This window comes from Lolium perenne, chromosome 3 (genome assembly GCF_019359855.2).
Source record: "Lolium perenne isolate Kyuss_39 chromosome 3, Kyuss_2.0, whole genome shotgun sequence".
NCBI classification, from domain to species: Eukaryota; Viridiplantae; Streptophyta; class Magnoliopsida; order Poales; family Poaceae; genus Lolium; species Lolium perenne.
The window spans coordinates 56,164,425-56,180,733 of record NC_067246.2 but is presented as its reverse complement, the minus strand read 5'-3'; the positions used below and the strand labels follow the sequence as shown (position 1 = coordinate 56,180,733).

The window sequence follows — 16,309 nt, the reverse complement described above, 5'->3', positions numbered from 1 at the left end:
ATGATGTACTCCACCACTTTGCATTAGAAACTAGCAATCGTGAAAAAGATGGATTCCTCATTCACTTATCCGTCATACATTCAGTTTTATTATACTATGTTTGGGAGACTTCAAGCTGTTGCTTGTACAGGCAGGGCATATACACGTGTATCTTATATGTTTTTTAATATTTTAAGTAGGAGATGTGTTTTTCTTTTTCTTCTTTGCACTGCTTTATGATAATGAAGACATATTAAGATTTGCATAATTTCTAGCCCAAATGCATCGAAGCAGAATTTGACCTAATAGATGGTTAAGCGTTGTACATGAAGATTTATTTATATATTGTAAATTAAGATATGTTGGAAGCTGATTATTTAAAACTTGTCGATACATTCTTTTTGAAGGCTAGGTGAAACATGGAATATTTATCTTTGAGTCAACAGGGTAGCGCATTGATCCATTGGTTTCAAAGGAGAGGGTGAAGCATCTGATCTATTGCTTGTTTCAAGATCAAGACGAATGATGGTGTAACAGATCGATGGGGGCAACGATAGTGGGGGAATAATAGAGAAGAGTTTGGCACCTTTTCTTCTTGCTAGATTGTTTGGAGATGAGAAACAAAATTGTATGGCTTTGTGACGGTCAAGATAAAGGGGGTGAAGGTTGTTGATATTATTGCTTGTGCCTCGTGTTATCAGTATTAAGGAAAAAATCTCATTTTAATAAAGATATTGATTTTTATCTATATCCATGGAGTTCAAGGATAGAGGATCAAGGGAGGAGGAAACGACACTCAAGGGTAAGAGGGTGACAAATGAGACCCCTAGAGAGGGAAGGGGTGAATGTTGGTCACCATATAGCAATAATTCAGGGTAAACACATGGTTAATTTGGGATATAGTAAGACATCACACGTATATATAAAACCATCTAATATAAAACCATCAAATAAATATTTTTAGATTTTTATTTATTATTATTCCGTAGCAACGCACGGGCACTCAACTAGTTTCATTAACTACGTAGAAGGTGTGTTTGTCCTATCCATGTTTATTACGGTCATTTTAGGCAGTGGGTAATGTTTCTTTTTTTGCATTGTATTTTGCCTTGTCATGAACATGGTTTAGGACATGAATGCCACGGAAGTTTTAGCCTATAGCTTGGTGGTGTTACATTATATGTGCTTTTGCATTGTACTACCTCTGTTCGGTTTTAGGGATATAAGACAAGCGAACTAGATGTGGTTCTAATCAGAGTCAATTAAATACAGACGTAGCAAATATTTGTCGCATCATGTGCGTGAGCATCGTTTAGAACAAGAGCGCTGCTAACCGTGGAGCGAAAAGTTCTTTCTTTGGCATGTTTCGCTGTCTTGGATCCTGAAAAGGGGACTGCATTTCATTAACTGCGCAGTATCATGACACCGATGTTCCTGTTTTCAGCAGCGCCAGCACGCCATATGCTGACCACAAGGCGAGGAGCGATCCTTCTTTGGAGGTAACACATCTATCATGTTCTCCTACTTCTTATTGCGTTGCTCCATTAATGCACTAAGGGCGCCACGTAAACAACGATACATTTGGCACGCTCCTAGTTGATGTACATTTCTTGTTAACACCCTATCCTTTTCTTTTTCAGCAGCGCTATTAAGATGGAGCAAACCCTGCTCCTAGATATGTTGCTGATGTAGAGGTTTTGCTTCTGTTGGTGATGTTGCTGTTGATCCTGCCCTTGTCCTCCTGGCTAGCTATTGCTTGCAAGCTTTTCTAGCTTCCCATTGTTACTGGCTTTGTCTAGGGTTTGTTCTTGAGGATGAACAACTATGCTGTTTTGGTTGAACTGTCGATGGATCAGCTGGTTTCCTATAACTCTTCCTTTTATATGGCTGGGCAAAGCATGGCTTGGTCGACAGGAAGGTTTTGGCTGTGATGACTAGCTGTTGTTGTTGTGTGGTGTTGCGCATGCATGCATCCTAGTGAGATGTGTGCTTGCTTCTGTTGGGACTTGCTCCCTTCTATGGATCAGCTCAGTTGATTTGGTACTTATCTACCTTTTGAGCATTATTTCTAATAGCCAAGTGGCTTGGTTCAATGCCATGCTTGTGTTTTTGTTGATGTGCAGGTTCAAGAAGATCAAGATGATCCAGATGATCAAGTGAAAATGAACAGTATCTAGGATTTTAGTATAATTACTTGTAATTTTTCTTTTTCTTGTTTAATTCAATTTCACATTGTTGAAATATAATTGAATTATGTAATGACATTTATATGTGTGTGATTATCAATTAAGCTCAAGTTTCTCTCTATTGAGCTTGTATTGCTTTAATTCCCTTGTCTTATATTTTGAATTGTATTGATATAATATTATTGTTTGAATTACATAATGCCTTATTGTTTGAGTTGAATTTGAATTAAAACTCATTTCATTACTCAAGTTTCAAATCAAAATCAAATGATGATCAACCACTTTGCAAAACCCTAAATCAAAAGAGGTCATGTCAAAGTTTATCGCACTCTCGAAACCCTAAACCCTAGATGGTGTCGAGAGAGAAACTTGACCCCCCTTAGGTTTTTTATGCAATGAAGCACGAAATTTTCCCAGATTTTATGATGAGATGCACACCCCTTTCCTAAATCTACCCTGTAACTGTCTAGAATCCTGGGATGTTACAGTATGTTCCAAGGTTAATTTGGAAAATTTACTAGCTAGATGTGGGTACTTTAGTGCAAATGTAGATAGGATTTGGCAGCCACACATAATTTAGACCAGTCGGTTGGGATGCTTCGGATGCAAGGAAGCAGGAACGAGGTGGATACCGCGCCTTCAAATTTATACTAAAGTTTTATACCTTTTAGATTTTTTTTTGCATGCTAAGTACTAACTATTGCAATATTATATTATGTGTCTGACATGGTTAACCATAACGATGTTGTTGAATGCTAGTCATGGTGTTCTTTATCATACAAATATAATTTATATGTTTAAACAAACTTACGTCGTGCTCAGTTTGACCTGTATTTTCTATCAAAAGTTTTCTCTTGAGTTATTCTTTAAACAATTGCATAAATTTTAAGGTGTTTAGATATTTGTAGTATATATATCTAAAGTGTATGCGATTTAACAAAAATCTGAATGATGGTTTCTAGTATATGGTTATGTAATCATACTTTTTCAAATTTCTCATGGTTAAAAACGCGACTCGACTTAAGTTTAAGCGCGCCAAGCCACTAAACGATAGCAGTGCACCCAACGCTTAAACGTACATGCCGTGCACTTAAGTGTGCCTAGGCGAGCACTCATGTGAGAAGGGAGTTTGTCATATGCACTATTCAAAAAATCTGCCGAGATACCGATTTATCGTGAATCGGGTGGTAACCGATAAGATTTTAGCATCTCGGCTAATTTATCGCTACACCGATATTTTGGCCGATTTTCAGTCCGATGACCGATATTTTGGCCGATTTTCAATGAAATTTCGCTGAAATTCGGTCTGGTAGTCGTTATTTTTGTTCTATTGTCTTGTAGAACTATACATTAGCTCAAAATTTTCATTTTTATTGATTCAAATGCAAGAAATCAAGGTAATACTTATGTTCAATGCTTCAATATTATCTATGCATAGCATATTATATAAAATTTAGTGCTGAAAATTAGAATTTACAAAAAATTAAGCCGATAAATGGCCGATCGATAAAATCGATTAATCGTCCGATAAGCGATTAATCTCCATTTTAAGGCTGACCGATAAGTTAGCGATTCACGATTTCTTGAACATTGGTCATATGCAAAACTAGGAATTTATTCCCAATGCTCATGATTAAATATGTCTTGTAAGTTACAATGGGTTCAACAATAAGTTGACAATGCATACATGATTTGTACTTGCAATCTCTACTACTTAAAAAAGACTAAACGTATTCCTTACGTCAATTCCTTTGTCCGTTCGTCGTCGTCCATCCCACATCCCACCGACCGCACGACGACCACATGGGCCAGGCCCATCTTATCCCACCATCTCCTCACCACGTCGATTAAATCGTTCGTTCCCAGGCCAGTATGCTAGGGTTCCGCCCCGCCGCCGCTGCTCATTCCTATTGCTGTCCGCCGCATCCTGCAGATTGTATCCTTCACCGGCGGAGAAATCGCTGACCACGCCTTTTCTAGAACCAACCATGGACTCATGAGTCCCGTATGTGGACGTGCGGATGCACCTGCGGGCCACCTGCCCGCCGCGCACGCCTCGGACAGGAGCACCACCGCCCTCACTTCCCTCCGGTCCCTTGCCAGCGCTGGGCAACCGCATGTCGAGCCTTGGACTGGGTCGAGAACATCTCGCGCCGGCGATGGAACATGATGTCGCAGCCCCCAAGACACATACACGGGTCCGCTACTGAAGCGTACGAGCGCGGCTGCAACTCTCGAGCACGCGAGCGGGGGAATACGCAGGCGATCGCACCAGCTGGTGCCTCCTCCCTGCTTGTTGGCCGGCCGTGGGCGACCAGCGGCGTCGGCTTGCTCATCAAAATTGTATCCTGAGCACCTGTTGCCGACAAATCCTCCGCCCAAGACCTGCGCGGCTCCGCATCGGCAGCCTTGCTGCGTGCGATTTCGACGTCTCGCCTAGCCTAGCCGGCATTCACCTCCATCTTCGGGGAGAGGAGTCTGAGGGGTACTGTCCCGCCCCGATTTGCCTGCGTCGGGGAGATAGATGGGGTGGAGAAATGAGAGGAGTGAGTAGGAGCAGTGGTGATGGGCAGGGAAGCTGTCGCTGGTGGTCACATGATCCTCTTCGCCGTGACTTGCCCCTCTCCTTTGCATGTCGTCTTGGTTTTCAGACTTTCATACAGGATGCAATCCATTCGATCAAAAGACCACGACCCAGTCCAGCATCTTCCCAATTCATTTCCTTCTTCTTTCCATGTCCTCGTGAATCAAGTCTGCAATTGATCTGAAAAAAGTTCACCAGCCCATTCTCCTCAGATTTAAGGTTCTGAACTCACAACAATTTAGCATCTCCTTTCTATCAGTCTCACCAGGAAGGATCGGGTATATTGACGGCAGAGCTAGCTGCCATCGTTGCACAGAGGCTGTGGAATGGAGGATCTGCAACGGTCTGGTGGTGCACGGTAAATCTGCATATTCTTTTGAAGTATCTCCAGATTCACACTATTCTGCTCACATGTTATTGACTTTTTTTTTTACTGTTGGGTCTCAAAAGGAAAATACCCTTTTCTAAATGAGCAACCAAATACCACCTACCATATATTTTTTTACTCTATAAAGGCATATGTCCAGCTTAATTTCTTGAACATTAGAAATAAATGACTAGCTTCATTTTGTGTGGGACAATCAATTTTTTTCTACAACTGAAAGGGAAAGAAAAACAATTTTAGTGAGATGCATACATAGTTCATTTTGATGGTCTTCTTTTTGTCAGGTTACTATCGAGCTCTTCTGAGCGTGAACAGATGAAGACATATCTAGATGACTTGCTTCCCTGGATTCCAGTGGAGTTAAAATTTGATTAGCCGAGTTGTTCATACATTCCGGGTGGAAGAAAAATCCTAGAAGCCAAATTGTGCATCATCATAGATAATTCTGCATATTATTTTGAAGCATCTCCAGATTCACACTATTCTGCTCACATGATCGTCGCATTTTTGTGTACAAATGGCTATTTGCACTTTGATACGTCTCCAACGTATCGATAATTTTTTATGTTCCATGCCATATTATTGATGTTATCTACATGTTTTATGCACACTTTATGTCATATTCGTGCATTTTCTGGAACTAACCTATTAACAAGATGCCGAAGTGCCAGTTGCTGTTTTCTGCTGTTTTTGGTTTCAGAAATCCTAGTAAGGAAATATTCTCGAAATTGGACGAAATCAAAGCCCAGGGGCCTATTTTTCCACGAAGCTTCCAGAAGTCCGAAGGAGAGACGAAGAGGGGCCACGAGGGGGCCACACCCTAGGGCGGCGCGGCCCCCCCCCCCTTGGCCGCGCGGCCCTGTGGTGTGGGGCCCCCGTGCCGCCTCTTGACCTGCCCTTCCGCCTACAAATAGCCTCCGTGACGAAACCCCCAGTACCGAGAGCCACGATACGGAAAACCTTCCAGAGACGCCGCCAACGCCGATCCCATCTCGGGGGATCCAGGAGATCGCCTCCGGCACCCTGCCGGAGAGGGGAATCATCTCCCGGAGGACTCTACGCCGCCATGGTCGCCTCCGGTGTGATGTGTGAGTAGTCTACCCCTGGACTATGGGTCCATAGCAGTAGCTAGATGGTTGTCTTCTCCCCATTGTGCTATCATTGTCGGATCTTGTGAGCTGCCTAACATGATCAAGATCATCTATCTGTAATTCTATATGTTGCGTTTGTTGGGATCCGATGAATAGAGAATACTTGTTATGTTGATTATCAAAGTTATATCTATGTGTTGTTTATGATCTTGCATGCTCTCCGTTATTAGTAGATGCTCTGGCCAAGTTGATGCTAGTAACTCCAAGAGGGAGTATTTATGCTCGATAGTGGGTTCATGTCTCCGTGAATCTGGAGGGGTGACAAGAACCTCTAAGGTTATGGATGTGCTGTTGCCACTAGGGATAAAACATTAGTGCTATGTTCAAGGATGTAGTCACTAGTTACATTACGCACAATACTTAATGCAATTGTATGTTGTTAGCAACTTAATACTGGAGGGGGTTCGGATGATAACCTGAAGGTGGATTTTTTAGGCATAGATGCAGTTGGATGGCGGTCTATGTACTTTGTCGTAATGCCCAATTAAATCTCACTATACTCATCATGATATGTATGTGCATGGTCATGCTCTCTTTATTTGTCAATTGCCCAACTGTAATTTGTTCACCCAACATGCTGTTTCTCTTATGGGAGAGACACCTCTAGTGAACTGTGGACCCCGGTCCAATTCTCTTTACTGAAATACAATCTACTGCAATACTTGTTCTACTGTTTTCTGCAAACAATCATCTTCCACACAATACGGTTAATCCTTTGTTACAGCAAGCCGGTGAGATTGACAACCTCACTGTTTCGTTGGGGCAAAGTACTTTGGTTGTGTTGTGCAGGTTCCACGTTGGCACCGGAATCCCTGGTGTTGCGCCGCACTACATCTCGCCGCCATCAACCTTCAACGTGCTTCTTGACTCCTACTGGTTCGATAAACCTTGGTTTCTTACTGAGGGAAACTTGCTGCTGTACGCATCACACCTTCCACTTGGGGTTCCCAACGAGCGTGTGCTTTACGCGTCATCAAGCTAAATTTCTGGCGCCGTTCTTGCAGTGAGATCAAGACACGCTACAAGGGGAGTCTCCACTTCTCAATCTCTTTACTTTGTTTTTTTGTCTTGCTTAGTTTTATTTACTACTTTGTTTGCTGCACTAAATCAAAATACAAAAAAATTAGTTGCTAGTTTTACTTTATTTGCTATCTTGTTTGCTATATCAAAAACACAAAAAAAATTAGTTTACTTGCATTTACTTTATCTAGTTTGCTTTATTTACTGTTGCTAAAATGGCCAACGCTGAAAATACTAAGTTGTGTGACTTCACAACCACAAATAATAATGATTTCTTATGCACACCTATTGCTCCACCTGCTACTACAGCAGAATTCTTTGAAATTAAACCTGCTTTACTGAATCTTGTTATGCGAGAGCAATTTTCTGGTGTTAGTTCTGATGATGCTGCTGCCCATCTTAATAATTTTGTTGAACTATGTGAAATGCAAAAATATAAAGATGTAGATGGTGATATTATTAAACTAAAATTGTTCCCTTTCTCATTAAGAGGAAGAGCTAAAGATTGGTTGCTATCTCTGCCTAAGAATAGTATTGATTCATGGACTAAATGCAAGGATGCTTTTATTGGTAGATATTATCCCCCTGCTAAAATTATATCTTTGAGGAGTAGCATAATGAATTTTAAACAATTAGATACTGAACATGTTGCTCAAGCTTGGGAAAGAATGAAATCTTTGGTTAAAAATTGCCCAACCCATGGACTGACTACTTGGATGATCATCCAAACCTTCTATGCAGGACTAAATTTTTCTTCACGGAATTTATTGGATTCAGCTGCTGGAGGTATCTTTATGTCCATCACTCTTGGTGAAGCAACAAAGCTTCTTGATAATATGATGATCAACTACTCTGAATAGCACACGGAAAGAGCTCCACAAGGTAAGAAGGTAAATTATCGAAGAAACCTCTTCCTTGAGTGATAAGATTGATGCTATTATGTCTATGCTTGTGAATGATAGGACTAATATTGATCCTAATAATGTTCCGTTAGCTTCATTGGTTGCACAAGAAGAACATGTTGATATAAACTTCATTAAAAATAGTAATTTCAACAACAATGCTTACCGGAACAATTCTAGTAACAACTATAGGCCATATCCTTATAATAATAGCAACGGCTATGGTAATTCTTATGGGAATTCTTACAACAATAATAGGAGTTCACCCCCTGGACTTGAAGCCATGCTTAAAGAATTTATTAGTACACAAACTGCTTTTAACAAATCTGTTGAAGAAAAGCTTGGGAAAATTGATATACTTGCTTCTAAAGTCGATAGTCTTGCTGCTGATGTTGATCTTTTGAAATCAAAAGTTTTGCCTAATGAGAATCATCATAATAAAATTGTTACCACAGCAAATGCCATTCAAGTTAGAATTAATGAGAATATAAGATTAATGGCTGAACTGCGTGCTAGGTGGGATAGAGAAGAAAATGAAAAACTAGCTAAAGAGAAGAATGCAGCTAAAGTTTGGACTATTACCACCACTAGTAATGCTAATGCTACACATGTTGCTGCACCTCCTACTAATACTAATAAAAGAATTGGTGTTAGCAATGTTTCCACTTCTAATGCAAAGCGCGAAAAACTGCCTGAAACTGCTAAAACTGCTGAAACTGCCTGTGATAAAGCTGCTGAAATTTTTTCCAACATTGGGGATGATGATCCCATTGCTTTAGATTATAATGGTTTGAATTTTGATGATTGCCACATCTCTGAAGTTATAAAGTTCTTGCAAAAACTTGCTAAAAGTCCTAATGCTAGTGCTATAAATTTGGCTTTTACACATCATATTACAAATGCTCTCATAAAAGCTAGAGAAGAGAAACTAGAGCATGAAGCCTCTATTCCTAAAAAGCTAGAGGATGGTTGGGAGCCCATCATTAAGATGAAGGTTAAAGATTTTGATTGTAATGCTTTATGTGATCTTGGTGCAAGTATTTCTGTTATGCCTAAGAAAATTTATAATATGCTTGACTTGCCACCGATGCAAAATTGTTATTTGGATGTTAATCTTGCTGATCATTCTACAAAGAAACCTTTGGGTAAGGTTGATAATGTTCGTATTACCATTAACAATAACCTTGTTCCCGTTGATTTTGTTGTCTTGGATATTGAATGCAATGCATCTTGTCCCACTATATTGGGAAGACCTTTTCTTCGAACTGTGGGTGCTATCATTGATATGAAGGAAGGTAATATAAAATATCAATTTCCTCTCAAGAAAGGTATGGAACACTTCCCTAGAAAGAGAATGATGTACCCTTTTGATTCCATTATGAGAACAAATTATGATGTTGACACTTCGTCTCTTGATAATACTTGATACACACTTTCTGCGCCTAGCTGAAAGGCGTTAAAGAAAAGCGCTTATGGGAGACAACCCATGTTTTTACCTACAGAACTTTGTTTTTATTTTGTGTCTTGGAAGTTGTTTACTACTGTAGCAACCTCTCCTTATCTTAGTTTTGTGTTTTGTTGTGCCAAGTTAAGCCGTTGATAGAAAAGTAAGTACTAGATTTGGATTACTGCACAGTTCCAGATTTCTTTGCTGTCACGAATCTGAGTCCACCTCCCTGTAGGTAGCTCAGAAAATTAAGACAATTTACGTGCATGATCCTCAGATATGTACGCAACTTTCATTCAATTTGAGCATTTTCATTTGAGCAAGTCTGGTGCCATTTTAAAATTCGTCAATACGAACTGTTCTGTTTTGACAGATTCTGCCTTTTATTTCGCATTGCCTCTTTTGCTATGTTGGATGAATTTCTTTGATCCACTAATGTCCAGTAGCATTATGCAATGTCCAGAAGTGTTAAGAATGATTGTGTCACCTCTGAATATGTCAATTTATATTGTGCATTAACCCTCTAATGAGTTGTTTCGAGTTTGGTGTGGAGGAAGTTTTCAAGGATCAAGAGAGGAGTATGATGCAACATGATCAAGGAGAGTGAAAGCTCTAAGCTTGGGGATGCCCCGGTGGTTCAACCCTGCATATATCAAGAAGACTCAAGCGTCTAAGCTTGGGGATGCCCAAGGCATCCCCTTCTTCATCGACAACATTATCAGGTTCCTCCCCTGAAACTATATTTTTATTCCATCACATCTTATGTGCTTTTTCTTGGAGCGTCGGTTTGTTTTTGTTTTTTGTTTTGTTTGAATAAAATGGATCCTAGCATTCACTTTATGGGAGAGAGACACGCTCCGCTGTAGCATATGGACAAGTATGTCCTTGGTTTCTACTCATAGTATTCATGGCGAAGTTTCTCCTTCGTTAAATTGTTATATGGTTGGAATTGGAAAATGATACATGTAGTAATTGCTATTAATGTCTTGGGTAATGTGATACTTGGCAATTGTTGTGCTCATGATTAAGCTCTTGCATCATATGCTTTGCACCCATTAATGAAGAAATACATAGAGCATGCTAAAATTTGGTTTGCATATTTGGTTTCTCTAAGGTCTAGATAATTTCTAGTATTGAGTTTGAACAACAAGGAAGACGGTGTAGAGTCTTATAATGTTTTCAATATGTCTTTTATGTGAGTTTTGCTGCACCGGTTCATCCTTGTGTTTGTTTCAAATAAGCCATGCTAGCCTAAACCTTGTATCGAGAGGGAATACTTCTCATGCATCCAAAATACTTGAGCCAACCACTATGCCATTTGTGTCCACCATACCTACCTACTACATGGTATTTTCCGCCATTCCAAAGTAAATTGCTTGAGTGCTACCTTTAAAATTCCATCATTCACCTTTGCAATATATAGCTCATGGGACAAATAGCTTAAAAACTATTGTGGTATTGAATATGTAATTATGCACTTTATCTCTTATTAAGTTGCTTGTTGTGCGATAACCATGTTTATCGGGGACGCCATCAACTTTTCATTGTTGAATTTCATGTGAGTTGCTATGCATGTTCGTCTTGTCTGAAGTAAGGGCGATCTACACTGAGTTGAATGGTTTGAGCATGCATATTGTTAGAGAAGAACATTGGGCCGCTAACTAAAGCCATGATCCATGGTGGAAGTTTCAGTTTTGGACAAACATCCTCAAATCTCTAATGAGAAAAGAATTAATTGTTGTTGAATGCTTAAGCATTAAAAGAGGAGTCCATTATCTGTTGTCTATGTTGTCCCGGTATGGATGTCTAAGTTGAGAATAATCAAAAGCGAGAAATCCAAATGCGAGCTTTCTCCTTAGACCTTTGTACAGGCGACATAGAGGTACCTTTGTGATACTTGGTTAAAGCATATGTATTGCGGTGATAATCCAGGTAGTCCAAGCTAATTAGGACAAGGTGCGGGCACTATTAGTACACTATGCATGAGGCTTACAACTTATAAGATATAATTTACATGATGCATATGCTTTATTACTACCGTTGACAAAATTGTTTCATGTTTTCAAAATCAAAGCTCTAGCACAAATATAGCAATCGATGCTTTTCCTCTATGAGGACCATTCTTTTACTTTCAATGTTGAGTCAGTTCACCTATTTCTCTCCACCTCAAGAAGCAAACACTTGTGTGAACTGTGCATTGATTCCTACATATTTGCCTATTGCATTTATTATATTACTCTATGTTGACAATATCCATGAGATATACATGTTACAAGTTGAAAGCAACCGCTGAAACTTAATCTTCTTTTGTGTTGCTTCAATGCCTTTACTTTGAATTATTGCTTTATGAGTTAACTCTTATGCAAGACTTATTGATGCTTGTCTTGAAGTGCTATTCATGAAAAGTCTTTGCTTTATGATTCACTTGTTTACTCATGTCATATACATTGTTTTGATCGCTGCATTCACTACATATGCTTTACAAATAGTATGATCAAGATTATGATGGCATGTCACTCCAGAAATTATACGTGTTATCGTTTTACCTGCTCGGGACGAAAGCAGAACTAAGCAGGGATGCTGATACGTCTCCAACGTATCGATAATTTCTTATGTTCCATGCCACATTATTGATGTTATCTACATGTTTTATGCACACTTTATGTCATATTCGTGCATTTTACGGAACTAACCTATTAACAAGATGCCGAAGTGCCGATTCTTTGTTTTTCTGCTGTTTTTGGTTTCAGAAATCCTAGTAAGGAAATATTCTCGAAATTGGACGAAATCAAAGCCCGGGGGCCTATTTTTCCACGAAGCTTCCGGAAGTCCGAAGGAGAGACGAAGAGGGGCCACGAGGGGGCCACACCCTAGGCGGCGCGGCCCCCCTTGGCGGCGCGGCCCTATGGTGTGGGGCCCCGTGCCGCCTCTTGACCTGCCCTTCCGCCTATAAATAGCCTCCGTGACGAAACCCCCGGTACCGAGAGCCACGATACGGAAAACCTTCCAGAGACGCCGCCAACGCCGATCCCATCTCGGGGGATCCGAGGAGATCGCTTCTCCGGCACCCTGCCGGAGAGGGGAATCATCTCCCGGAGGACTCTACGCCGCCATGGTCGCCTCCGGTGTGATGTGTGAGTAGTCTACCCCTGGACTATGGGTCCATAGCAGTAGCTAGATGGTTGTCTTCTCCCCATTGTGCTATCATTGTCGGATCTTGTGAGCTGCCTAACATGATCAAGATCATCTATCTGTAATTCTATATGTTGCGTTTGTTGGGATCCGATGAATAGAGAATACTTGTTATGTTGATTATCAAAGTTATATCTATGTGTTGTTTATGATCTTGCATGCTCTCCGTTATTAGTAGATGCTCTGGCCAAGTTGATGCTAGTAACTCCAAGAGGGAGTATTTATGCTCGATAGTGGGTTCATGTCTCCGTGAATCTGGAGGGGTGACAAGAACCTCTAAGGTTATGGATGTGCTGTTGCCACTAGGGATAAAACATTAGTGCTATGTTCAAGGATGTAGTCACTAGTTACATTACGCACAATACTTAATGCAATTGTCTGTTGTTAGCAACTTAATACTGGAGGGGGTTCGGATGATAACCTGAAGGTGGATTTTTTAGGCATAGATGCAGTTGGATGGCGGTCTATGTACTTTGTCGTAATGCCCAATTAAATCTCACTATACTCATCATGATATGTATGTGCATGGTCATGCTCTCTTTATTTGTCAATTGCCCAACTGTAATTTGTTCACCCAACATGCTGTTTGTCTTATGGGAGAGACACCTCTAGTGAACTGTGGACCCCGGTCCAATTCTCTTTACTGAAATACAATCTACTGCAATACTTGTTCTACTGTTTTCTGCAAACAATCATCTTCCACACAATACGGTTAATCCTTTGTTACAGCAAGCCGGTGAGATTGACAACCTCACTGTTTCATTGGGGCAAAGTACTTTGGTTGTGTTGTGCAGGTTCCACGTTGGCGCCGGAATCCCTGGTGTTGCGCCGCACTACATCTCGCCGCCATCAACCTTCAACGTGCTTCTTGACTCCTACTGGTTCGATAAACCTTGGTTTCTTACTGAGGGAAACTTGCTGCTGTACGCATCACACCTTCCACTTGGGGTTCCCAACGAGCGTGTGCTTTACGCGTCATCACACTTGCGTTCAATAGCTATTATAATTTGTTCTATTCACGATATGATCTTCCTTAGCTAGATTTCCTTGTAGTTATTATTTCTGTACATGGACTAAATTCTTAGTTATAAGTGTTGTCCTTTTTGCTCTTTTGCTTATACAATGATGCCAATTTTGGGTAGGTACAGTAAACTTTCATGCCATTTATCCCTTGCACTCTTATGCTTATTTCAAGTGTGTTTTATGTTCCTTTGTAACATAATAAAAATTTGAGTCTGGGACACATCTGTGTTTGGTATGCCAAGGAAGACAACCCCACTTGATACACATCTGAGTCTTGTATGCCAAGGAAGACAACTGTGTTGACAAGCCGAAGTTTGCCCCCAGATCAGTGCCTCTCCCTGATGCCCACTTCGACGGAATCCTATCATCTTCATCTTTACTATGTGTCCTATACTTATATATGTTTTGAGGACATTTACTGTTTTGAGGATGCCGTGTGTAACACCCCAAATTTCAATAAAAAGAAAGTTAGAGAAATCCAGAAACCCAAAATTTCAAACCAACAAAAACTTTTCTTTTGCATATAGTACCATGCATAGGACTTGTGCATTTGAGTGATATGCCATGATGATTGCTTTTACTTGTATTTGATATGCTCTAAAACCCTAGTGTGATCCAATGAAGATCACCAACCAAATAAATCAAAGAGGAAGAAATTCCAATATTTGCAAAACCCTAAAAACCCTCACATATGCTCTATGGCATTTTTATAAATCTTGACCCTAGACCTATTTGGTCTTCACCATTAGTTGGATAATGTTATTAAACACTTATTACAACTTTTGGAACCAAGGTTGCACAATTCAAATGAAATCCAAACACAATTCCCCCTCACATAGGATAATGGTCCATTTTGACAATTATAGTCTGATCACCACTTTGAGCCCCTGCAATTCAATGTTCCCAAACCAATTCTTGCTAACTCTTTGCACCATTTCAAAGTCAACATCAAGGTGAACAACTTTGATGAAGATCACCCTGCCAAATTCACCTTGGATCAATAGCTATGCTCGTCCAAAGTCTTAACTTTTTAACAAGTGCAACAATCTCCACTTAGCCATTTTGGCCAATCTTTGAATTCAAATTTTTCCACCACCACCTCCAATCGCCTCTGGTCTTTTACAACTTATCTCAACACTCACATTTCAAAAACTTTCACCTTTTGAATTATTTCAAATTTGGACAATTTTGTAATTTCCAAAATATGGCACTATTTGCACACTATTGCAAATAGTGATTCTACTCTAACTAACCTACCCCAACCTATTCTAAATGGTCCCCTGGTTCCCTCTCTCACTAACCCCAGCATAGAAACCCTAGGGAGGGAGAGAGAACAAGCAAGACATGGCCATGCCGGCCCATGCCGGCCATGTTCTTCTCCCCCTCTCATCCTTGCTCGCCACCCCTGGCCCTGGCGCCCACACTCGCCACCGCACACTCCTACACCACCTAGCACCGGCCATCGTCGAGATAGACGCCGTAGCTCGCCGGAGATCGCGCGCCCAGAACGCGCCCTGGACGCCGCTCGCGTCGCGCGTGTGCACACCGCGGGCACCCACTGGCCACGCGCCGCGCCACCATCTCGCGTTCGCCCTGGCCCCGCTGACTAGCCGTTGAGCATCACCACGCCACCACGACACCGCCAGACATGGCCACGACAAGACCCTGGACCGCCGCTGCCGTAGACGGGGAAGAAGATCCCGCCACCGCCGCGGCCATCGTGGAAACAACGCGACCCAACCAAGCCTCCCCCGACCAAGCTGTCGCTGCTGTTAGACTCGCCAGGAACCGCAGAACAGCGCCACGCCCTCGCCTAGCTCACTAGCTCGCCGGAGACGCCGCGCCCATGTCGCCCGCATCACTGCCCCGCACCCCTTGCTCAATCCTATAAATAGAGCGTTCCCTGGACCAAACCAAGCACACCAGCTCACTCCCCACCTCTCACTGCTTCGCCACCACCGCTCCACCCACTCGATCGTTGCCGGAGCTGCTCCAATTTGAAGATCGGAGCCGCCCGTACCCGGAGGTCGCCGCCGTCGATTGGAGCTCTTCCAGGAGGAGCCGCCGGTACCAGGAGCTCCGCCGTCGTCCACAACTTCACCACGCACACTGCCATCCCTCGCTGGAGCACTGGTTAGCCCTCCGACCCCCTAGGTCCGCCGCCAGAACGTCGGGTTCTCGTCGGAGAAGACGATGAACCTCGACCGTCGGATTCACTTCTAATCCAACGCCTCACTTTAAAACGTACCGATTCGGGTTAGATGAGCCACTGACAGGCGAACCCCACCCTGTCAGGCAGCCCGCGCGGCACTGGACCGTGGTGGGCTGGCTCGGGCCGTTTTCAAACCGTTTGGCCCAATTAGCTTTTCCCGCCGGCCTGTTAAATTCAAAACCAGTTTAATTATTTCAAATAAATTCCAATACTGCCCAAACTTTGAAA

At 41.8% G+C, this 16,309-nt stretch overlaps 1 protein-coding gene across 1 annotated transcript in view; it reads left to right on the top strand.

Annotated features, from left to right (window-relative positions):
- Positions 1 to 1,437: 1,437 nt before the first annotated feature.
- Positions 1,438 to 16,309, top strand: part of LOC127341190 (DEAD-box ATP-dependent RNA helicase 14) — a 37,432-nt gene continuing 22,560 nt past the window's right edge. Inside the window, exon 1 of the mRNA XM_051366983.2 lies at positions 1,438 to 1,478. The gene's annotated coding sequence lies outside the window, so the exon portion shown is untranslated. The remainder of the gene's footprint in view (positions 1,479 to 16,309) is intronic.